Here is a 26,791-nt window from a genome sequence, read left to right on the forward strand (position 1 = left end):
CATGGATGGTGAAGAGATTGAGATAGTTAACAGTTTTAATTTACTTGGCTCCACAGTCAACACTCTTGGTAACAGCAGCCAGGAAATCAGGAGATGAATTGCATTTGGAAAGTCGGCTGTGAGGGACCTCTCAAGAGTACTGAAGAGCAACGATGTCAGGCTGGAGACTAACGTGCGCCTGATCCAGGCTATAGTCTTCGCAATTATGTGTTATGCATCAGAGAGTTTGACAGTGAATAGGGTTGATAGAAAGAGGACTGATGCCTTTGAGCCGTGGTGCTGGAGAAGAGTTTTGAATATACCATGGACTGCTAGGAGAACAAACAGGTTTGTTCTGGAGAGAGTGAAGCCAGAGTGTTCCCTGGAGTTAAGGATTCTGAAGCTTCGTCTGACATATTTTGGGCATGTTGCAAGGAGGGACTGGTCCTTGGAGAGGGACATCATGTTTGTCAGAGTGGAGGGGAGGCGAAAGAGGGGAAGACCTTTGGTGAGATGGATCGATTCTGTGACTGGAGCGCTGGGAATAAGCGCGTTTGAGATGGCTAGGTTGGCACAGGATAGAACAGCATTTAGAGCTCTTGTACATAGGTTCACTATGAGTCGCAAGTGACTCGATGGCACATAACAACAACAACAAGAAGAAGTTCAGTTTATCTATTTCTTCTTTTGTGGACTTTGAGGGTTTTAGTATTATAGCTAAGAAATTTTATCTAGGTTCAAGGCCACATAATTTCTTTCACATTTTCTGCACTAGAGATGGATAGTTATAAAATTTAAATTTAGTTCTATGATTCATTTTTATTTAATTTTTTGCATATGATTTGAGATACACATTCAAGTTATTTTTCTTTTTTTGTCTTGCATGTGGATTTTTTTTTCTGGCAATATTTTTGGAAACACCATCTTGTCACCATTTTCTTTGTTAAAAATTCATTTTTCATTTATGTATGCATTTATTTATGAACTCTGTTCTTTTCCATTGGTCCATTTACCTATCTTTATGCAAATATCATGATGCTTGTACTAACATAGCTGTATAATAAATATTGATTTCTTGTGTTGTTAGTCATTCAACTTTGTTCTTTTTGAAAAAAGTTTTGACTAGTGTAAATTCCATGTTAATTTTATAATCAACTTCTTAATAGCTAACATTTGTTTGCTTGGATTTTTTAAAAAAATCTGTAGATTAATTTAGGAAGATTTAACATCTTAACAATATTGAATTTTCTAATCCATGAACATGAAATATCTCTTCATATGACTTTCTTTTTATATTCTTATCAGTCCTTCATAGAGTTCTGCCAACAGAATCTGTACATATGTTATTATATTTATAGCTAATAGTCTGTTTACTTTTCTATACTATTTTAAGTAATATTAAGATTTCAAATTCTAGTTGTTCTTTGCTAGAATACAGCAATGCAATTGACTTTTGTATATTGCTTTCCATCCCTTTACATTCTGCAATTTTGTTAAATTTATTAATTCTAAGATTTTAAATTATTCTTTGAGATCTTCTGCATAAACAATCATGGCATCAGTGGATAAAAATGGTTTTATATCTTATGCTTTAGAAACCTGTATGTCTTTTGCTTATTTTTCTGTCATCATTGCATCCAGTAGGTCTTACTTTTCTGCTGTACATATGTCACAGGCAACTCAATGGCACATAACAACAATAATACACTATGATAAGTTTGGAATCAGGAGTGGCATCCACTTTCTAAACAACATGCCTCCAGAGACTCTCTGCACTTTAATAAATGTCAATAATTGTAGAGAGGCTTCACGCCTTTTGTTTATTGGATCGCTATGAGTTGTGATCGACTCAAAGACAATCAGTAACATTATCTCATTAAGTGCTTGGGGGAAAAAAAACACAGGTTGATTTTAGAAAGTTTTTCCATATGGAAAAAACTAAAATACAAATGATACCCAGGCTTACATAGCCTTACAGTTTCTCATTCAATACTTTAAAAATCACTGATCTATTTAAAGATCGATGTATATGAATTGAGGAAGCCCTGGCTTCTTTTCTAAGTGCTGAGACCAGCCCATATTATGTGTTATAACAACTTACTTATGGTTCTACTGGTTTGCAAGGGTTGTATTTGAAATTTCTGTCAAACTGTCCTCTTGCTTTTATGAAATCAGCGGCACATCAGGGAGTTGTACTTTCTCTGACTCCTTGCCCCTTTAAACATGACAGTGTGAGTACCCAATTCTTTGAGAGCTGAGCAGATAAATTATTTCCACTAACTTATTTCCCTGCCCTGCCACTCTATGGTTCTGACTGCACAGAAAGTTCAAGGGCATAGAGTGCTTCTGATGCGTGAGGCTTTCAAACACAGAGTCTAGGGACTCCAGGGTTGGACTTGATCTTGCTAACAGGCATAGAAAATGCACAGTTAGTGTGTTCTATTTCCATTCAGGAAGCCTCCAGATGCCCTCTGGGTTAGTTTGTGTATGATTGATGTCTTTATTCCAGTGATATTGGCCTCAAATAGTAGCCTAAGTGTGCCTCTTTTTGGTAAAAGCCTTCCTAGATTCCCCCCTTTTTTTGTGTGTATTCTCATTGCCTTTTGTACTTTTAGACTAGCACTTCTTCCTACTTTAGAGCAGAGATATTTATGTTTCACATCTACTTCTTCCCACTAGGCTGCGTGCTTCTTGAGGACAAGTTCTCTCTCTTACTGATCATTGAATCACCAATGTTGAGGAAAGGGCATATTGGACAGAGAGAGAAAAGCTCTTTAAAGAAGTAACTTACAAAAATGTCCAGGGAATGAATACAAGTTTTACAGGCAAAGGAGGTAGATTTATGCAAGCAGAGGGGACCAAAAGGCAGACATTCTGCAATCAGAATGAGAAAGTAATTGGATGGGTTTGAAATGAAATGGAAATGTAAAGGCAAGCAGGTAACACCTGTACAATTGACTGTAAACTGTGACCAAGACACTGACTGACCCCCAGGAAAGTTACTTTGTCTTGGCAACCCTCTATTTCCTGATGTGTAACATGAAAATAAGAGAATTTCCTTAATGGAGGATGCCAATAAGATAATCTGTGTAAAAGGACCTTACCTTGTACCTGGCACAGTGTAAGAGCTCAAGGCATGGAGAGTGTTACTTTCTGCCCACATAAAGCCTACCAAGCCAAGCCTTACCAATGCAGTTCAATATCCAAAACCTAGAGCCCACTCTCTTAACTAGTGTGACACTTCTTGATCTTTTCCGCCCCTCTAACTCCATTGTACCAAGGTCTTTTTGTGGCATTACCCTTATTGTTTCCAAACTGTAGTATTATCTCTGCCAGGTCCCTTCTAAGAGATCCAAGGACAGAATTTGTGCCCACCAATTTTCTACAGAGTCTCTTCAACCCTAGTGAACTGGCTAAATGCCTGGGAACATATGCTTTTGGTTTTTATCTTATGATGAGTGTTTCCTTCACTGGCTCTCTCTGCCAATTTGGCCATGAGCATACCTTTGCAAGAGGGTTATCTGAGGTTAGAAGCAAAATTGGAGACCTGGGAGGTGTGTACAATCTAATTGGACCATGTGGGAAGAGCAACCATGACCTTTGCCTTGAGCACAAGATAACATTTGAATGACCCTGCAGTATCTGACACAAGTATTTCAAAGTGTCACAGTTTTGTAGATATCCTTCAGATTTATTTTCTGTCTTTTGCTATTGGTTCCCCCCCCCCTCTTTCTTTCCTCTGGAAAATCTGGGGAAAGCTATGCCTGTGTTTTGCATCTCATTTTTTGGTATGTGCTTAATGGAGATTTTACTGCAAATATCATGGAGGAGAAATAGAGTATGGTGATTCCAATGTGGAATTGAAGATTTTTAATATGGTAACTTGTAAGCTAACTTTGGGGAAGTTTAACTTTTTCCTGTCTATCAGTAGCAGAAGGAGAAGAAAAAGAATTCCCCCTTGCATTGCTTGTCACTTGTCTTCCCCGGGCTGTTTCTGAAGGCCAAGACCAACTGGTGGGAAATCCTGAAGTTTTGCTGGCTCCCATTCTCAGTAGGCTGAGGAGGTCTATTGCCACATGTTGGCTATTTCCCGCAGCTGTTAGGGGAAATTTTGTTTTTTCTCAATCAGTCTATTTTCAAACTTCAATGGCATACTTAAAATCGTGAAGTAATAATTAAGTTATATCTGTTCCTGCTTTCACATAACACTTTATCCTAGGATGAGCAAGGCATATGGGAACTAGAAAATCACATAGTAGTAAAATTTAAGAATTAGATGCTCTTCAGTTATCTGAAGGAAAACATCTGACTGGCAGTTGTCATCGTTAAAGTTGCAGTTGTATTTAACATGGCTGAAGCTCAATGGCAAACATTTCCTTTTCTTTGAGATATTTGTATTTGTGTTAGCTTCTACCTTAGTTCTCAGTCCTCAAGGGAAGAAATATTTGGAGCCACACACTGTTTCGTAAGTCACCCAGTTTCTATCTGTCCTATTGACAGACACTCTAATATATGGAGGACACTATATTTTCAAGCCAGAATTATAACCATTGATATTGGGGAAATCGCTCTTGTGAGAAAAGGAGAAAAAGGATTTGAAGTATTGGGAAGGGAAATTTCTTTTTCAAATGGGGAAGAGTGAATGGTTGTAGGAACATGAAAAAATAATTCCTCAAGCCATTGTTTACATTCTAAGTAGGATATCAATATGGAGTGACCACCACTTTGAGTAACTGGGGAGTCTTCTTGAGAAGAGTGACATATGATTAAGAACTATGATTAACAGCTAAAATTGTTGCTATAGTTGTCCTTGTTGTGTGCCATCAAGTCACCTGTGACTCATAGCGACCCTATGTACAACAGCCCTAAACCCTGCTCTATCCTGTGCCAATCTTATTGTCTCCGACACACCTACCCCCATTACCTTAGTCACAGAATCAATCCATCTCATCGGGGTTCTTCCTCTCTTGCTCTATCCCTCCACCATCTCCAAGGACTGGTCCCTCTAAAATAGGTCAGATGAAGCTTCAGAATCCTTGCCTCCAATGAGCAGCCTGGCTTCACTCTTTTCAGGACAGACTTGTTTGTTCTCCTAGCAGTCCATGGTATATTCAATACTCTTCTCCAGCACCACAGCTCAAAGGCATCAATTCTCCTTCTTTCCTCCCTAGTCATTGTCCAACTCTCTGATGCTTAGAGATCTAAAACCTATGGTCTTGGACTGAGAGTCATGGCCTCACTTTTTAAATCCAGGTCCACCAATTCATTGGCTGTGTGACCATTCGCGAGTTATTCTCTTGGAACTCTGTGTCCTCTGGGAATTATTACAATTGTGAGTGTTAAATGACATAACACATATGTGAGAACACTTGTCTTAATTCAGACCGGGGATCTGAAGGCTTGCGGGAATCCACAAGGCTGCCTCACTACCATAACTTTCTTTACAGAGTTCCTTACTACCTACAAAGTGCTTTGAGATAATTACCACCTTTCATCTTTAAAATGTCAGCTTCTTGTCATATTTTCATCTCCCCCCGCCCCAAACCCCTCAGCTATTCTGAAGGAGGACATCAGCAGAAAGTAATTTGGCTGTCATCCCAAACCTCTGCAATTTCTTGTTTGCTTGTTTTTCCCTTTACAAAGAGATGGAGTTTCTCTCTGGTTCGAGTGGAGGAGTCAATTTGATCACTAACTTATTTGATCATTATTTTCCATTATCTATGCATTGCCTTTTGTTTTATCTATCTTTAGGGACATTCTGATATTTCTTTCTTAGTGTCAAGGGAGAAGCACTTGGCCTTTTTGTATGTCAAATATCATACTGCTGCCCTCTGGGTATTTAATAAATGTGTGTATTATCATCTCCATTTTTATTAGTGAGAGTCTTCAGTGTGCTGCTAAGTCTTCTCTTAGGTTATGAATAATCTATATTATATATCTCCTTCCTTGTACGTCTCTTTTACCCTGCCATAGCCAGGATATATTTTATACCTTATCTGGCCTTTCTAAATTCTCACAGGTTTGCTCCCATTTATATTACTTAAATTATTCTCATACTGAAATGCTAACACCATGTCCGTATCTAATCCATGACTGAATTGTACCATTATTGTGAATGTGCTTGGCATCTGTAATTTCTAATGTAATTTAAAAACTATGAATATCACTTTGCTCCCAATAATAATTTTAGATCTTCTACAAGGCACATAGCTTCCCTCTAGCTGCATGCTAATTATTCAATAAATCCATTTATTGCGTCCTAAAGTAGTTTGCTTAACAGGAACAACGTATCATATTTCCATGTAAAGTGCTTGGAAAAATAATATGGCATCGAGAAGAGTGATTATAGGGTGGAACTTTTCATTGCTACAGTATTAATTTATAAATTTATTCTAGTGTAATTCCAATTGTTAATATTGCATTGAAAGGATTGCCTGTTACTGGTTGGACCATGAGATGAAATATCTCATCCATCCAACAGTTTTACTTTATGAGGTTTTGCTAAAACTGTCATTTACTCAACTTGCAGGAGGAAATAGCTACTTACAGTATATTTTCTTGTACTTCTTGTGACTGTGTACTTCTAGAAGCAAATATGTTTCCTTTATAATATGACACTTTAAAAGAACTCATCAATTTTTTAAGAAAAAGGGTATTTTTACTTAGCCCAAAGTGTACGAGAGTACTATACTCCGGATGAAAGAGGGAAGAGAAGAGGTGAGGAGGGGAAAGGAGGAGAGAGGACAGAGAGATGTTATCCGTACAGATATAGACAGGCTCATTCAGCTCCCGTTACCCCTCTGACTAGGCAAGAGACCCAAAATAAATCACTGCAATTCTAAATTACTCACTCATTGCCATTGGGTTGATTTCAACTAAAACCAACCCTGTAGGCAGAGAAGAACTGTCCACTGAGTTCCAAGGCCATAATCTTTTCAGAAACGGGTTGTCCCATGTTTCTTTTGTGGATTTCAATGTCTTATCGAACTTTGCTGCTAATATTGAAGTCATATGATCTTACTGTTGTTTTGATTTGCATCTCTCTAATAAATAGCTAATAATCTTGAACATTTATTCAGATGTTTGCTGGCCACTTGAATGTTTTCTTTGGTCAATTGTCTCTTCTCGTCCTCTACCCATTTATTTTGTAAACAGGGAGTGTTTGGTTTGTTTATTTTCTTGGGAAGGTATTAGATTTTTCTATACATTTTAAAGACGAGTCCCTTATTAGTTATGTTGTTGCCGAGTATTTTTTCCCCCCACCAGGCTGTAGTTATCTTTTGACTCTTTTGGTGAAGCCTTTTGAAGCATGTTGTCATTACTACTAGATGCTGTTGAGTTTGACTCATAGCGACGCTGTGAACAACATATCTGAACCTCACCTATCCTCACAGTCTGTGACACACTTGAGCCCGTTGCTGCAGTCACTGAGTCTGTCCCTCTAGTTGAAGGTCTTGTCCTTTTTTTGCTGACCCTCCACCTTTCCAATCATGATGTCCCTTTTGAAGGAATAGCCTCTCCTAATACCATGTCCAAAGCATATAAGACAAAGCTTGTTTATCCTTGTCTCCAAGGAGCACTTTGGTTGCACCTCCTCCAAGACAGATCTGTTCTTCTTTTGTCAGTCCATGGGATATTCAGTGCTCTTCTCCAACACCACAGCTCAGAGACATCAGTTCTTCCTCTGTCATCCTTATTCATCGGACAGCTCTCGAATGCATAACAAGTGATCGAAAAGATGATGGCCTGAATCAGGCACAGCTTAGTTGTCAAACTGACGTCATTACTCTTTAGTACTCTAGGAAGGTTCCTGACAACAGACTTTCCCATGGCAAGACATCTTTTTATTTCTTGACCACTGATGCCAAAGGTATTGATTGTAGATCCAAGTAAGATGAAGGTGTTTCAACCTTCTCGTCATCTGTCATGATGTTGCCCAGAATACATGGGGATGAAGTGAGGTCACAAGAAGGGGGCTTATTAGGAAGTGATAGATATAAAAACTCCCCCACACGTAAGCAAGGTGAGAAGTGCGAGAGAGAAGTATTAAAGAAGGTAAAAGGTAAGATGGCCTTGATATATCCCATTGATAACAGAGCAATGGGATTGGCATCTTCTGACAGACTATTTGTTGCCTCAGAGAAAGAGTTGAAGAGACCACCAGTGCATCATTTAAAAATTGTTTGACAACAGGGTTGGTGCCTAATCAATTACTGGGTCACAGTTACTGCAAAACAAAAAGCAACTCTATTGCTAACAAGCAGATTCTAACTCATAGTGACTGTATCCGACTGCATAGGACTTAACCCGGAAGCCATAGGGCTTCCAAAGCTGGAGGTCTTTACAGAAACAGACTACCACATCTTTCTACCACAGAGAAGCTGTTGGGTTCAAACTGCTAACCTTTCTGCCAGTAGTCTGATGAGTATTCTACTGCATTGCCAAGGCTCTTAGATATCCACCATAATCAGTAGTTCTGACCCACCAGCTTGGCTCCCCAGTCAGCTTGCTTCCAGTGGTAAAGAGCCCTAGCTTGTCAGGCACTCTGGGTCCTAGTCGAAGTCCACCACTGACCTGCAATGTGAATCCAGGCAAGTGCCTTAATTGCTCAGCAACTAGGGGTGTTTATCGACCCAGCAGGGTCTGATAATATCTGCCTTGCCTGACTGATAGGCCAGAACAGCAAAGCAAAATCAACCTGCCAATCACGATCTATGTGAAAAGGCGTTGATTATAAAGTGCTAGAGAAATGTCGGGTTTATTAAGTGAGAATGTTCATTACAATGGCTGTTCTTTCGGAGATTTTAATTTCAGATAGGAAAGGCTGGGCTGTAACTCTTGGTTTTCTTAGAATGACAAGCTGAGTGCTAATCTTTTAGTGTTAAGCATCCACCATCTTCCCTTTAAGAGTCTTTCATATTCTTTGAAACCATTATTAATTCACCTCTCAGTCATTCTCACTTCATGCTCAATACTCTTAGCCTAAATATCCCTGTCCTTATAGAATCCCCTCAACCCACTTTGTGATTCTAATGCTGGGTGGCAAATAGCTTTCATTCCTTTGGTCAATTCCAGTCTATTGTTGGAAGCTGCCTGGAGCATTGAGTCCAAAAGGCGTCTGAAGCCTCGTCCAGCCTCCATGGTGAAGAAAGCCCTGATTTATATTCTCGGGAGCATGAGGTGGCTGCGTGCTTTGAATTTGACAACTCTGCTCCAGGGCTTCGATTGGTTTTACTTCTAACCTTAGAACTCCACCAGCAAGCTGACCCAAGCTGACTGCTATGGATTTTTTTGTCTTCTTGTTGTTCTTTTTTTAAAATGCAATATAGCTTTTTGCTAGCAAACTTCTTGGGCATACCCTTTCACCTCTTCAGCCCTTAGCTAGGGCTCGTGTTGCAAGGCTCCAGATTAAGGTTATTGAACTAGGGGGAGAACAAGGAATTGAATTCACATCTTCTGACTCCACATCTCTGTTATTCAATGCCTTGCTGTTATTTAATAACTGTTTTAATGTTGCCCACATTTAGTTTTCCTGATGGCATTTCAGGAAGTATTGAGACGAATTATGAGACTGAGCCCTGGGGTCAGATACATCAAGTTTGAAACCCTGGAATACTTCCTAGCCATAGGACGTAGTCCAGTAGAGTGACTTGGGCATCCAGGCACTAGCTCACGAGGTAGCCACCATTATCACTCTCACATTGAAAGTGAACAAAGAAACTGGAAAAACTTGATAACTTGCTCAAGGTCATCTGGCTAATACTCAGCAAAACTTTCTGGCGGACACAGATTATTCCAGTTGTTGCAGAAAGTTATAGAATACAGTCTTCAAAATAGCTTGCATCTCAGTGTCAAGAAAACAAAGATTCTTACCACTGGACAGATAGGTAACATCATGATGGATGGAGAAATGATTGAAACTGTCAGCAGCTTCATCTTACATCCTCGGGACCAGCAGTCAGGAAATCAGGACACGTGTTGTACTGGAAAGTCGGAGCTTCTCTAAATTATTGAGGAGTAATGATTTCCGTTTGAGGACTAAGGTGTGTCTGATTCAGGCCATTGTCTTTCCAATCAGTTGTAATGCATCTGAGAGCTGGACAATGAATAAGGATGAAAGAAAAAGAATTGATGCCTGTGAACTGAGCATCCCATGGACTGCCAAAAGAACAAACAGATATGTCTTGGAGAGAGTACAGCCAGAGTGCTTTTTTGGAGGCAAGAATGATGAAGCTTTGCCTCCCATGCTTTGAGTATGTTGCTAGGAGGGGCTATTCCTTGGAGAGGGACATGATGCTCGGGAAAGTGGAGGGTCAGTGAAGGAAAGAAGACCCTTAACCATGTCACACAACGACTGCCACGATTGAGCTCTAATGTGTCGGGAAATGTGAGGATGGTACAAGATAGGGTAGGGTTCAGATCTTTTGTACATAGGGTCGCGATGGGTTGTACTCAACTCAATGGCACCTAACAACAACAACAATAGCTGCCAGCCATCCTTGACTTGTTGATGAATCTGCCTCCATTGTCATATGACAACTATCTTCCCTATGTGGGTGGCTTCTTCTATGTCTATTTTTATAAGCCATCATTCTAAAGGCATGAATCAGGACCCACCCTAGTCCAGTGTGGTCATAATAGAAGAAAATCCGTATTTCCAAGCAAGGCCACCTTTACAAGTACAGGGATTAGGACTTCAACAGATCTGGAATAGGCAATTCGACTCATAACACAGGTGATCTCACTCTCCAAGGCAAACTCATACTGTCATGTTATGCTGCACAGTGGCCGTCGCCATCACCACCCCCACTACCATCATTGTCATCTTCTTCACCTCTTCCTCTTCATCATCTAGTGCGTGTTTACATAGCTGTCATAGTGCTAGGCCCTTTATTTATTTAATTTTCCTGACAAACCTAAAAGCTGGACCAGATTTTAAATAACAAAAGTTACATAGGCACACAAAAAATACTTTAAACCATAAAGAAAACAAGGATTAAAGTTTTCTCCTCACTTCCATCTGAGTCACTTTGCATAGCAATAATCACTTTGAACAGTTTCTCTTGTATTCTTAAACCAATTTCTTGCTCAAACACAAGTATCTTTATCCTTTGTTTCTCTCTTTTTTTTTTTTTACAAAAATGGGATCATACTGTAGCTGTGCGTTCAGCTTCCATCTCTTTTGCTTAGTTAACATAGCTTGGAGCTTAGTCTGTGCCAATATGCAGGTGAGGCGCTTTTATTTGTTTTGAGCTAGATGATTTTTAGGATGATCTCGGTTTCACAAATGAGGATACTGAGGCACAGAGCAGTTAAGTACCTTGTCCAAGGTTTGTCATGTAGTGAGTTGTGAACCTAGGGCTCAAAATTAACTCTGTCTGACTCTGGGGCCCATGTTGTTAACCATCAAGTTCTCCTAGCATCACTCACAAATCCTGGGGGTTGTAGCATTCTGAGTATCTACCTCAAGCTTGTATATGTGCGTATTCCAAGCACAGCCCGCAATTCCATAGCATTGTATGGCTTCCAAGTACTTAACAGACTGTCATTTACTCTTGAAAAGTACTTTTTTTAATTATTAATTTTAATGAAAGTCTACAGAGACTTTGGATTTCCATTAATTCATTGTTGCACACTTTCTTCCTTGCCCTACTACATTCACTTTTCTCTTTGAAAAGTAAAAGAAATGGAATTCATTGTTATACAACACCCCCACCCCCGCAGTCTACTTCACTGTGTAGCTTTCATTCTGGACTGTTGTCATGCCAATAATGTTGGTGGTGTTATGTGCCATTGAGTCACTTGCAACTCATAGCGACCCTATCTATGTACAAGAGCCCTAAACTCTGCTCTACCCTGTGCCAACCTCATTGTCTCTGACACACCCACTCCCATTGTCCCAATCACTGAATCCATCTCATCAAGGGCCTTCCTCTCTTGTGTTGTCCCTCCACTCTCCCAAACATGATGTCTCTCTCCAAGGTCTGGTCCCTCCTTGCAACATGCCCAGAGTATGTTAGACGAAGCTTCAGAATCCTTGCCTCCGAGGACAAACCTGTTTGTTCTGCTAGCAGTCTATATGGTATATTCAACACTCTTATCTAGCACCACAGCTCAAAGGCATCAATTATGTTTCTATCATTTCTAGTCACTGTCCAGCTCTCCAACGCATAGCATGCAATTGCGAAGGCACACCTGGATCAGGCACACCTTAGTCTCCAGCCTGGCATCATTGCTCTTCAGTACTCTGGAGAGGTCTCTGACAGCTGACTTTCCCAATGCAATTCATCTCTTGATTTCCTGGCTGCTGGTACCAAGAGTGTTGACTGTGGAACCAAGCAAACTAAAACTGTTAACTATCTCAATCTCTTCACCATCCATACTGATGCTGCCAATTGGCCCAGTAATACCTAGTCATATCTCCCTTTTAAATAGTTCTCTCCCTCATATGTTTCAATGCAGTGTACAAAAGAAGCTTTAAGCTTAAAGGAAAATTATAAAGAAAATTCAGAGCATTCGCACATGCCCTAGCTCACAGCGTGGACCATCTTCTCACAGCATGGACCATCTTCTTCTGGTTGGGTCTGGTCAGCCATTTGTGGCTAGGTTCAATTGGGCATAAGCTGCAAGCTCAAGAGTCCCCACTTCTCCCTGCATTCGAGACCTTTTTGTCCTTTCACTCAGACTGAGCCCCCACAGTATACAGATTCTTTTCATCTTTGGATACAAGTCTGGGGCCTTTTCTTTCAGTGATTTTCCCCTCCTCTTTCTTGCATAACTACATCCTTGCTACTTCACCAATAATTTGGTGTCACTTTCTTGAAACTGGAACAATAAATGGAATTAAAAAGATTCCCCAAACAACACAGCAAAAGACTCGAAGATTTTAATGACTTTCACAAATAATGTCTAGTTGTCTCATCCAAGCAAATTGTTAATTTGACAGTAAGTTTTTGCAAGCTCTCTTCCCAAGCAATCACTTCCATTTTCATAGAAACAGCAACTCCGGATTTTTCACTTGTTACTTTTTTTTTGTAAAGTAGGGTGGCTTGTTTGTCTAATATTTAACTAAATTATATGATTACATGTCAACAAGTATGTCTTAGCTTCTTGGGGCTGCCATAACAAGGTATCACTAAGTGGATGGTTTGAACAGAAATTTATCTTCTCAGAGTTCTGGAGGCTTCAAGTCCAGCTCAGGGTCTCACGTGTGCCCATTGCCTTCTCTGAGGGGCCCTACTATGACTGCTGGCAAGCCTTTGCTGCTAATGGATGCATCTTCTCCATTGTTATAAAATGTTTCCTATTCTCCTTTGTGTATACTTCCTTTGTTGTTGCTGTTGATTGCCTTCAAGTCGAGAATGACTCATAGCGACCCTATGAACAAAATGCCTGAAGTCCCTCTACAACTCTCGACATTTATCAAAGTTCATAAAGTTTCCAGAGGCGTGTTGTTTAGGAGGTGGATGCCATTTAATCATTCAGAAACGATTACATTTAAGACTCACTCTGGTAAGACTGTCTCTCCCATGCTTTGGGCATGTTACCAGGAGGAACCAGTCCCTGGAAATGGACATCTTACTTGGAAAAGGAGAGGGTCAGTAAAAAAAAATAATAATAATAAAATAAAGCAATGCCCTTCACAGCATGATTTGACACAGTGACAGGAACAATAGACTCAAATGGCAGAGGTTGTGAGGATGGCACAAGACTGGGTGGGATTTCTTTCTTCCCCTGCTGCCTTTGAAAAAAGAGCAAGCTCTATTTTATAGAGTATATAATTTGTGAATAAGTAATACACCAACATTTTAGCTGCAGGTCACATTTACATTCTCATCCCTTCTCACGATGGAAACTGTTTTCCAATAGGTGGGTTCCAATGACTTCTGTTGTCATTAGTCGCTGTCCTGCTCCTGGTGACTAACGTGCAGAGTAGAACTGTCCCATAGGCCGTCACCTTTGGGATGCAGATCACTGAGTCTGTCTTCTCAAGCACCTCTGGGTGGGTTTGAACCGCCAGTCTGAAGCACTGGAACACTTAATTATCATCTGGATTACAGCTCTATGTGAAAACATTTTCCTTGAATCAAACATCTTAGAAGACATGTAGAACATAAAGACAATGTTTTTAATGCATTTCCTCATCCAATTGGGGATAGTAATGCTGAGTGAAAACCATTTTGTCTCTCTTCCCTGCTATTTCACCAACAAATGAAGAATATAGTAAATAATATCAGATGTGAAACTCAGAGCAGAAGCATGCAAATTGGATCAATGAGTGGTCAATTGAAACAATCCCCTTCACACAAACACAAACACAAACTATATTTATAGATATATTCTAGCTAACTGATCAGGAACAATAAAACCTGGTTGGATTAAGTGGAAAATATCTCAGAAGCACACACAATTGAATTAAAGGTGTTGATTGTGGACATTTTTCTTTGTCAGATGTTTATAGACACAGCATATTGCTTTTTCTCCACAACAGACCAAAATAAAAAGTTTAATTGAGTCCTTTGAAATAAGTAATTTCTTGGTGCTGATTTGATAGTGGGGAATTAAGATTTTCTTTTCTTCCATTTCAAAAATACTGGCTAACTTTTAATAGACTTCAGCAGTAGAATTACAGCCTTAGAAAGATTAGAAGTCCTCCCTGGCTCAGTGGTGATAAGCGTTGGTTAGCTTTGCAAAGAATCTGAAGGTGTAAGAACAGAGCGTATGTTTTAATGTAAAAAAAAAAATGGCTGCAAATCTCTCAAAGTAGTATGTTGACACTCTCATTTGGTTTCTGTGTTTGTGTTCTGTGACTTGAGTAACTGATTTCTACAGACTGGGTGGCACAGAACAACTGCATTGATTCTGTCACAGTCCTAGAGTCCAGAAAACTGAAGATGAGGTGTCCCCAGGTCCAGGATCCCCCTAGAAGCTCACAGGGCATTCCATTCCCTGCCTCTTCCAGTTTCTGGTAGCCCCAGGTGTTTATGACTTGTGGCTGAAGCACATCAATCTCTACCACTTCCTTCACATTGCCTTCTCTGCTGTATGCCTGTATCTTCCTTTCTGTTGTTCATAAGAATATTTACCATTCAAGTTAAGGCTTCACAGGACAACCCAGGAAAAGCACACCTCAGAATCCTTCATGTCATGACATCTGCAGCCTCCTTTTTACCAAATAAGATCACAGTCACCTGTCCTAGGCATTCGTGCCTGGACATATTTGTTTTGGGAGCACCATGCAACTCACTTGGTAATTTGAACCAGCTGCCCCTTGGGAGAATGATGAGGTAGTCACCCTCCATCAGGTTTCGGAGGTTGTAAATCACATGGAAGGAAATTGCCCATCTTTCTCCTTCAGAGCAGCTGGTGGATTCGCATCACTTGTCTTTGGGATGACAACACAACTCCTTGCCATCAAGCCACCAGAGCTCAGACTCGTGTTGTTCAAGGATCAAGTGTAATTTGGTTAACATGATGGCATCTTTGGCCAAAACAATGTTTAAATCATCATATTTCACATCTTTAAGGTTTGTCTGTAGCCAGTATAATCTTTATAATCCATTTGAAAGCCCATTATTAGTGGAAAACTTGAGGTGAGGGCATAGAAAGATGAAACCACCTCCCCCATTAAGAAAACCAGTGTGGTAGTTTTGCCCTGCCTACCATGTCACTGTGACTCAGTGTCCACTCTACGGCAGTGAGTTTGCATGTAGGGGACTACTTACAGTTGTTATATCACAGAATATGAAAAAGAATGCTCACTAGTTAGAATGAATGGGAACACGTATTTGTCCAAACAGGTTTCCATCAAGGCATGATGATCATGGAGTGTAGTATCTGCTCTTAGAGCAATTCACTAAGTTATTTCCATCTCAAGAATGGATTGCATTTGCATTGAGAACAAGTTCCTCCAGTAGGAAGGAAGGAAGGAAGGAAGTCAACAAGATTAATTCCCTTCTTGATTTCCCCCACTGATAAGAATTCATTGGGGATGCAAAGACAGATGGCAATCTTGGTAGAAGTGATTATAAGATAAGGGAGTCTGAGATCCTAGGGAAATAAGGAGCTGTCAGCAAGATGAAGAAATGACTTTTAAGAAAGTTCATCTCTTGAGATTTGGGACATTAGCTGTAAAGATTCAATTGAAAGAAAATTCATAGCCAACGCAGTGACACTAAGTTAAATGTCATGCAGTCGTGGTTCTTCAACTTTTGAAATATCAAACTCCATCTCGTCCTCCTAAAAGAAATCTTACTTGGAAACCCAATACACAAAACAGATTAAAGTACAGCAACTACAGTTGCACTTTATGAAGACGGAGACAGGGATGAAGGAGACGACGTACCTTTTGAGGCACTCTTAAGAGTTGTGATTCTGTATTACTTTCGGGAGTATTTGATCAGTGGTTGTTTCCTCCATTATATGATACTGCAGGCTAGAGTCTTAGTTGTCATTAGATCTCTTATGCCAAGCACAGCATCTAGGACTATAAATTAATACCACACCAGTTGTAATCAAGCTAATGCCAACTGACGAGGACTCCAAGCATGTCAGATTAGAACTGTGCTTCTTAGAGTTTTCAATGAATGTAACCATACAGGAGGGAGCTCTGGTGGTAAGGAGTTGTGCTGCCAACCTGAAGGCAGGGAGTTTGAATCTACCAGCTGCTCCATGGGAGAAAGATGGGCAATCTCCTCATGTGTGAATTACAGCCTCTGAACATCCACTGAAGGGTCAGCTATGAGTCGGTTCTGACTTGGTGGTAAGTAGCTTTAACAACAACAATCCTATGGAAGTGGATCTCCAGGCCTTTCTTCCAACATGAACCTGTGGAGATTTTAACTACCAGCAATTTGGATAGCAGCCAAGCACAACCCGTTTGCACAGCACAGAGACTCCCTGTCTTTATTGATGAACAAGTGTATGGCGGGAGAAAGGGAACTGAACCTGCTGACTACATGTTGCTATCCCTACACTCCAGGCACCAATAGAAAATACACGTGCACAATGTGGCATCAAAGACAGGGGAGACACATTTCCCATGATGTTTATCATCTATACTGACGTCCGTAGAAACTATTTCACTTCAGCACGTGGCACAGTGTCTGGGACATGAATGATGGAATGAAACCTTTCCTGGTCTTGTGCCATATCCAAAATGAAGGATGAATCTGTTCTGATACATGGGGCTGCTATTGACTGCTATCTGGAAGTCCTTTCCAGGCCTTTCTCCCTAGTCTGTCTCAGTCTGGACACTCTGCTGAAACCTGTTCAGCATCACAACATGCAAGCCTCCACTGGCTTATGGATGGTGGCTGTACATGTGTTGGCTCAATGGTAGGGTTTTCACCTTCCATGGGAGAGACCAGCGCACATAATAGGTAAATATTTGATCGGTAAGTGGTACTTCAACAATTATGATGTTGACTAAGAATATTGAATATTCCACCAACTACCAAAAGAACAAACAAATATGTTTTGGAAGAAGTGAAACCAGAGTGCTTCTTAGAGACAAGGAGAGTGACACTTCACCTCGAATTTTTTGGGCATGTTCTCAGGAGGGACCAGCCCTTGGAAGAGGACTTAGGCTGGAAAGACAGAAGGTCAGGGAAAGAGAGGAAGATCCTTAATGCGAAAGATTGACACTTTCTTTCTGCAATAGTGGGCTTAAGCACAGAAAAGATTGTGTAGATGGCACAGAATGGGACAAGAATTTGACCTGCTGTGCACCGGGTCATTATGTGTTAGTACCTAAGAACAAGAACAACTCCAAATGGATTCCTTTTAAAATGTGACCATTTATCTTGTCATATAACACAAAATATCTATGACAGATGAAATTCAGGCGCACTTGGATGAGGATTCCAGCTCTCTTTATCTGCGATTGTCTTGGTTACTGCCTTTGTCTGAATGCTCTTTTCATCTTTGGTTGGACTTTTTTTGATGGTGGCAAAAGAAATAGTGTTTCCAGTTGTCAAATCTCCCTATTGTACTATCCGATAGAAAAGAAGTCACCTGTTCCCCCAGTTATAAAAATTCTATTCTTAACTCTGATTTGACCAATTTAGACCATCTGTAGGGAATGTTGGGAAAGAATCTATAATGTATTTGGCTGTGATTATTTATTTGCCAATTGCAGAAGAGGTCGTTCATGTTGTCCACTTTGGGAGTGTAGAACACAGGTTACCAAATAATCCCATCCATGTGGCTCAAATGTTTGTAACTTCCACATAATAATGAACATATACATTGGAAAACATGGTACTTGGAAAATACTTGGAATGAGTGAATGAATGAATGTCTTATGATAGAATGGAGATAAATGGTCAAATTTCTACCTAAGGGCATTATGATTATCATAAGAGTCCGGAATGAAGGCTGCAGAGTGGAGGATACTCGGGGTGGGGATGGGGGTGGGGTGTGGGGGGGATTGTATACCAATGAAGGAATTTTTCTTTTACTTTTCAAAGAGAAGAGCCAACTGGGGGTGGGGGTGGGGTGGGCGGGGAGAAAAGTGCAACAATGAATGAATGGAATTCCAAAATCTCTGTAAATGTTCATTGAAATTTATTAAAAAAAAGAATAAATTCACTAACTTCTTATTACCACAGATGAGAAACCAACTCACAGTTGACCTTCCAGGGGCTTTCTAAGCCTGTGTACTGCATGGAAGGAGATTGTACGTCTTTCTGAGAGAACCACTGGCGGATTAAAACTCCCAGAAACACTTGGTCTTTGTGTTAGTAGTGCAACTCCCTATGGATGCCACCAGAGCTCCATTTGAAAATGTTGCGTTTCTTTTTAATATATGTCACTTTGTTTCTAATGGTTCCCCAGAAGTGTGTTGTCTGAAAGGATGACACATCCTAAAAGACTGGAGACACTGGTGATGCTAAAGCCATCTTCACTCAATACAAATCGTCAAGTTATGATTGTCTGCAGGAGACACTGAGTGCCCCTAAGTATGGACAGCTCTGAAAGAAGTATGCCCAGTTTAAAAGACTTGTGTGCCTATAGGAAACACAGAGGCTCTTTATTTAAGAAGAGGTATACATTACAGTTGCTGAGAGGCAAGCCAACCTTGTGCCTTAGCGATTTGTGTAAGCAGTATGCCACTTGATCTACAGCGAGTCTTGTAGCAAGACATTGCCCAGGGATGTGCATAAATGAGAGCAGACAGATTTGCAGTTTAACTAGTCATCTGGAGCATCAGCAGCCTATGAAGGCATCAAGCCTTACACTGAACGGAGTGATTTTGTCCAAGGATTTCCAGCATACTATGGAAATGATTGCGCTCTCTCTCTCTCTCTCGCTCTTGCTCTCCCTCTCTCTCTCTCTCTCTCTCTCTCTGTGTGTGTGTGTGTGTGTGTGTGTGTGAAAGAGAGACAGAGAATGAGAATAGAGAACAGTCAGTCTGTTGATTCTGCCCTTTGACTCTCCATATGTGAAGGTGTCAGAAGTAAGTACCTTCTGCCTCCTTAGGTGAACCTGGCCTTGAGCAGAGTGAGCCAAGCTGTCTTCAAAAATGCATCTGTAGCTGACCGTCTCTCTTGGTTTCCAGGTGATCTACAGATGGGTCCAGAATGGAAACTACATAAACCTGAAGCTATCCTTTCATTTGTTCCCTACAAGAAAAATATACATGCCTATTTTTTTAAAACATGTAAGCAACACAGAGGTCTGTATTGTTCAACTCATTGCCATCAAGTGGGAACTAACTTGCAGCTGACCCTCCAGTGGTGTTTCAGAAGCTGTAAGTCACAAAGGAGAAGATTATCTGTCTTTCTCTGACAGAACGATGGGTGAATTTGAACCACCTGCCTTGGGTTGACAGTATAACTCCTTACCCACTAGGCCACCAGATTGTTTTTTGTTAAAATATCCTTTTGTATCTGAGATCCATCATTTCTTAACCCTGTTATGGCCCCATATTTCTTACAGATAATTTTCTATTTAGACATAAATAGTGTATTCATGCACTATGCAAATCCTTAAATACACATGTGGGATTAGACTTTATTTCATCAAAATATGCTTTTATACTTAAAAATGTCTTAAGCATCTCAGTATTTAAACAAGCAAAAATAGCTTCTGTTAGTAATAGTTTTCTGTACATTATTACAGGGTTTTATACACACACACACACACACACACACAGAGACACACACATATTACTTTGAGTGGAAGAGTACTCTTCTCCAATACCACAGCTCAAAGGCATCAATTTTGCTTCTTCTGTCAGCCTTATTCATTGTCCAGCTCTCAGACGCATAGCAAATGATTGGAAAGACCATGGCCTGAATCAGACACACCCTAGTCCTCAAATTGACATCATTACTCCTCAATAATTTGGGGAGGTCCCTGACTGCAAACTTTGCCAATGCAGTATGTCTACTGGTCTCCTGACTGCTGATACCAAGAATGTTGATTATAGATCCAAGTAAGATGAAGTTGTTGACAGTGTCAATCTTTTCTCCTTCTGTCATGATGTTACTTATCAGTCCAGTGGTAAGAATCTTTGTTTTCTTGATGTTGAGATGCAAACCATATTGAAGGCTATATTCTTTCTCCTTCTGTTGCAAGTGCTTCATGTGGTCCTCACTTTCAACAAGAAGGGTTTTGTCATTTCTATAACCCAGATCATTGATGAGTCTTCCTCTGATCTTGATGCCACATTCTTCTTCATAAAGTCCAGCTTCTCGAATAATTCGCTCAGCATACAGATTGAATAGGTATAGAGAGAGGCTACAACCCTGACACACTCCTTTCTTAATTTTAAACCCTTGCTCTGTTCACACAATAGCCTCTTGGTCTAGGTATAAGTCTTCCATGAGCACAATTGAGTGTTCTGGAATTCCCATTCTTTTCAATGCTAGCTGTAATTTGTTGTGATCCACACAGTCAAATGCCTTTGCATAGTCAATAAAGCACACATAGGTATTCTTCTGGTATTTTTTACCGTATGAACAAGAACTTTGACATTTTGAATCGGATTGTGCCATATTCATTACGACCTCAACTTGCTAGCATCTTTTCATGCAAATATATACAAAGCTTCCTTCTTCATCTTCACTCTTTCCAATTCTCCCTGTGATTCTTGTTTTCATTCTTCCTTGTATATTTTCCCTCCCTGAGAACTTTATCCCTGGGTAAATGATACTCTTTTGGCCTTCTATCCTTCATTGTTCTAAGGATAGAGTTCCACCCTGCTGTTATTGTTTTTCTTACTATTGTTGTTACGCACTGTCCAGTCAGAACCAACTCGGAGCTCCATCATTTTTTTCCAGAGACAATAAATCATACAGGAAGAGATTGCCCATCTTTCTCCTGAGGAGCTTTTGGTGGATTAGAACTTTTTGCCTTCTGGTTGGCAGCACAACTCCTTAACACTGTCTATTGTTTGGATGAAAATTGAGTTACAAGTGTAAATTTAGTTTCAGGCTGGAGAAGGTTGACTAAGAGCCATAGTTTTGTGGGTAGAATGTACAATTTAAAAAGTTTCCCTGCAATCTTGAAGGCGCACTACACTGTTTGAGACCACCAGCTACTCTGAAGGAGAAGGATGGGCACTTTCCTCTGAAAACCTGCCGAAGGGTCAGCTATGGATCAGTTCTGACTCTTTGCTACACAACAACAGCAACACCATTATGAAGTTCTTGTTTTCAAAAAGACCTTTTTCTTCCAATCTTTGCCAACACTTGGTACTGCTCTTACTGTTCTTAGGTTCCATCATGTCAGTTCCAACAGAACTAGATCCTGCCCAACCCCGAGCCATGCTCACGATCTCTGCAGTGCTCAAGCCCATTATTGCAGTCATGGTGTCAATTCATCTCCTTGAAGGTCCTCCTTTCCTTCTGTGGCCCTCAACTTAGATTGCTAGACTTCTTAATTATTGCAAAGATAATAGGAGACAGATGATTTAATTGTTGTTAGCGTCAGTTATGATTTTTCTTTCCCCCAGATTATTGATGGAGTGGATGTGAGGTTTTACTTTAAATTCTTTTTCATTCCGTATCGTCCTGCCTTTTAACAATCCTCCTTTTTCTTCCTGATCCATTCAGGTCATCTGATACAGTGCTGCCAGATGAATTTCCTTAAAGTTCCTTTCCATCCATCACGTTCCTGGTCAAAACTTTCAGTTCAACTTGGATTTATTGAGCTCCTGCTGTCCGCAATGACCCACTCTCCGCTCACAGCAGGGTGATGATCTCTTAGATATGCAACCAGCCCCCAAGTCTATAACCCGCCTACCCTCTTCCCTTACTTTTAATATCTATGAGATAATCCTCTCTGGAATTCAAGCTAGGTTGGGTTTTCCCCTCCTAAATAGGAAAAGAATGGCAGCATCTAACCTAATGGAGGTGATCTAAAATTATTTTTTGTAACTCAGTGCTTTCAGAAATGAATGTTTCCCCCCTCCCCCATGCCTTTCACAAAACACTTATTAAGCACAGTTTTCTTCCCATGGTTTTTTCTAGACTGATAATCTCTCTCCCATCCAAGTCAGCATCTCGGTTTCCTTTCAGTGTGGCTATTACCACATGCCCATGTCACAAAATGGGACTCTGAATGGTGCAAGCTCTTACTAACCCAGCAGAACTCCCTGCACAGTGTATTCCAGGCAAGACCAGGCTCCAAGTCCTGTGGCTGTGGGCTGCATATTTCAAATCCTTCATTTTGGACTTAGATTCCCAAGCAGGCGTCCTCCACTTTGTCCTCCAAGCCTTTTGAACTGTCATCAGAGTGCATTGTTCAGGAATAGCCGTAGAGACAAAATTGCTTTTTAAGAGTGGAGTTCTAAACTGTGCAATTTTCCTGCCATTTCTAATTCTGGACAGGGATTAGTGCTAATCATTTCCTTTTAATTTCCAATAAAGCATCTTAGGTGATAATGTTGGGGATATGTAGTCTGAGCTAAGAGAGTGCAAAACATTGCCTTCAATGGGGCTGCTCCACAGTAATTGGTACTCCATAAAGATTCATTTGGGCCTTTGTGAAAGAGATGGTGAAATTTTCGGAAGAGATAAAAGCTCCAAGAGAGGGAATTGACACTTGGGTTTCCAGCTGTTTCTTTTGAAGTACACTTCAGAAGTTCTAAATAGGTAGAAACTGTTGGATTTAGATACTATTTTCTATAAGCTTCCAAATGTGTTTTTTTTTTAAAAAATTGCTATAATGATGGTTGTAATGTGAGCTCAATAGTCAGCACGACCAACAACTAGAATTTCATTCACAAACCCACTTATTTGGTATCTCAATTGAAGGATATGCAACTGCAGAAAAGAACAGTTCTCGGGTCCTTAGCAAGCACAGAAGCAAGTAAATAATGAGCAAACTCCTAGATGTACACCAAAGAATTGCACTCATTCGGCTACCAGAATGTTTATAAACAACTGCCCAGAACAAGTTGACAGCACCTTCCATTCTGTTTTCATTGCAGACAAGCAAAGCTTCAAATTTCTACAATAAAAAGTCTAGGATCTCAGCAACAAGAATTAATCTGAACTCAGAAAGATTTAAGGCTTAATTAGAATTCTGATCGAAGACAGGAGACTGTGAACTGCTGTTGCTAAACTGTACTGATGGAATTTGCTTGTCAACTCTACTGGCATTTCTGTGCAGTAAGCTTGTCTTTCTGTCAGCCAAGTGCATCATGGGAAAAGATCAGCATCTCAAAGGCGTGTGATCTGCATGTGTAAAGAGAGGAGGGTGGGGGGAAGACGACAAACCCTTAAAGAAAAGCAGCTTTTGCATGTTGTTTTCCTTTTCCAATTGTATGGAATGTTTAAAAATAATGTATTCTAATGTGTGCACTTTGGTTCAAGGATAGCAAGGATTTTCTTTCTAAGTATTGGAAGATGAACATTTTTTTTTTATTTGTAGGAGAGAAAAAGTATATGTGCAGCTCTTAGCTAACTACAGCATGCCCTAGAAAGAATCCCACAGAAAATGAAAGGAATTTTAAAATCTTTTGAGCTTTTCTCTAATCCCTCTTGTAGATCTCTTTGTTTTCCAACACAGTCAATTTACCTAAAGCAAAAGGCCCTTTTTAAAAAAAAAAAATAGACTCTCTGCATGGTGCAGATAATGTGAAGAACATACAAGTTAGATCAGTTAGACAAAAGTTGAAATCTGGTTCTTCCACTCTGTCATCTTGGTCAAGTGAAGTCATGGCTCTGAGCTTTATTTCCCTACTGCCTGAATATTTACATAAAATAAAATTGGCTAGAAAATATAACTAGAGAACTGCTAGAAATTCAGGCTGGGTTGAGAAGAGGCCATTGGTACCAAAGATGTCATTGCTGATGTCAGATGGGTCCTGGCTGAAAGCAGAGAATTTCAGAATGTCTATTTGTGCTTTTAATAACTAAACAAAGGCATTTGACTCTGTGGATCATAACAAATTATAGCTACCATTGAGAAGATAGGAATTCCACAACACTTAATTGTGTGCATGTGAAACTTATGCCTAGACAAAGACGCTGTTGTCTGAATGGGGCAAGAGAACACAGCAGAGTTTAAAATCAGGAAAGTTGTGCATTAGGGTTCCATTCTTTCTTTATACCTGTTTTAGTCTGTACGGTGAGCAAATAATTGAAGAGGCTGGACTCTATCAAGAATGTGGAATCAGGATCAGAGAAGACTCATTAACAACCTGCATTATGCAGATAGTACAACCTTGCTTGCTGAAAAGTGCGGAGAACTTGAAGTGCTTGCTACAGAAGACTACAGCCTCCAATATGGATTGCATCTCAATCTCAAGAAGACAAAATTCCTCACCATTGGACTGATAAGAAACAACATGATTGATGGAGAAAAAAATTGAAATTGCCAATGATTTCATCTTACTTGATCCACAATCAGCACCTTTGGCATCAGCAGATCAGGAAATGTATAGCTTTAAGAAAGTCCACTGTTAGGGACCTCTCTAATGCCCTGAAAAGTAGTGGTGTGAGTTTTAAGACTAAAGAGTGTCTGATTCAGGTCATGTTTTTTCTTTTCTTTCCCTTCTTTTTTTTAAAAAATAATTTTAATGAGAATTTACAGAGAGTTTGGATTTCCATTTATTCATTGCTGCACTTCTCTCCCCGCCCATCCCTCCCCCCTCCCACCAGTTCACTCCTCTCTTTCAAAAGTAAAAGAAACACTCCTTCCCTGGGACACAAACCCCCCACACCCCTCCCACCGCCCCAAGTAGGTCATGTTTTTTTCAATCACTTGCTATGTATTTTATTTGAGAGCTGGAAAATGAATAAAGATGACAGAAGAGCAATCAATGCCTTTGAGTTGTGGGGTTGGAGAAAAATACTGAATATCCTATGTTATTGTTGCTATGTACCATTGAGTTGGAACTGACTCAGAGCTGACTATAAGCAGGTTTTCAGAGGCTGTATATCACACAGGAGGTTGCCCATCTTTATCTGAAAATATTCCATGGACTGCCAAAGGAACAAACAGATAATGTCTTTGGAAAAATCCAGCCAGAGTGCTCCTTGGAGACAGGAATGGCAAAGCTTCATCTCATGTACATTGGGCATGTTGTCAAGAAAGGCTGTTCTTTAGAAAGGGACATCATGCTTAGACAGGTGGAGGATCAGCAAGAGAGAGGAAGACCCACAATGAGATGGACTGATCCGTGACTACAGCAATAATCTCCAGTGTGTCAAGGATGATATAAACGGCACGGGATAGGACAGGGTTCAGATAAGTTGTTTATAAGGTTCCTATGAATTGTCCTCGACTCAACAACCCCTACCAACAACAGCTCTGATGGCTTGGTGGTAAGGAGCAGGGTTGCCAACTCAGATACTCAAGGTTCAAATCTACCAGCTGAGCAATCTCATTCTGTGAGGTGTATTGTTTTGAACTGTGGATTCAGAATTTAATGATAGCTGATCCTCTAGCAGGTTTTCAAAGGCATTAAATTGCATGGGAGTAGATTGCCCATCTTTCTCCCAAGGAACAGCTGGTAAATTGGAACAGAATGCCTTTGGGTTGGAAGCTAACCTCCTTACTAGCTACCAGAACTCCTTCTCATGAGGTTTATTGCCTCTGAAAACCCTCTAGAGGGTCTCCTATGAATCACAACCACTCCATGGTACATAACAACATGAACAACAACACGTATAACTTAATAATATAATGTATGTGAAAATCCTGCTATGTAATAGGCAGTTATAGAATGTTTGCTGAACTTTTTTAGACAAATTATGTTTAAAAGTTTTGGGGGTTTTTCCCCCCTCACCAACATTTCAGTTGATTGTAAATTTCCCTGCCTATTGTCATTAGGCACCATCAAGTCATAGTGACACTAAGAACAATAAATCGGAGCCTTGCCCTATCCTGCCCCATCATCAAGGTCTCTGACACTGCTGTAGTCACTGTATCAGTCCATCTTGGTGAGAGTCTTACTCATTTTAGCTGACCTTTCCCAGCATGATATCTTTTCCTGAGGACACACACACACACACACACAGAGAGAGAGAGAGAGTGAGTTGTTGTTGTTATGTGCCGTCAAGGTTCTTCCAACTCATAGTGACCTATGTACAACAGCCCTAAACCCTCCTCTATCTTGTGCCAATTGCACTGTCTCTGACACACCATCCTGAGATTACCCCAGTCACTGAATCAATCCACCTCATAGAGGGCCTTCCCCTCCTGCGCCGTCCCTCCCCGCTCCCAAGCATGATGTCCCTCTCCAAGGACCTGTCACTCCTTACAGGTGCCATCAAGTCCGGTAGGACTCATAGTCACCCTATGAACAACTACCTGATCTGAAGTCTATTCTACCCTGTGCCATCCTCACCATCTC

The sequence above is a fragment of the Elephantulus edwardii genome, unplaced genomic scaffold, assembly GCF_000299155.1.
Source record: "Elephantulus edwardii isolate Elephantulus edwardi_28Jun2011 unplaced genomic scaffold, EleEdw1.0 scaffold00016, whole genome shotgun sequence".
NCBI lineage: Eukaryota > Metazoa > Chordata > Mammalia > Macroscelidea > Macroscelididae > Elephantulus > Elephantulus edwardii.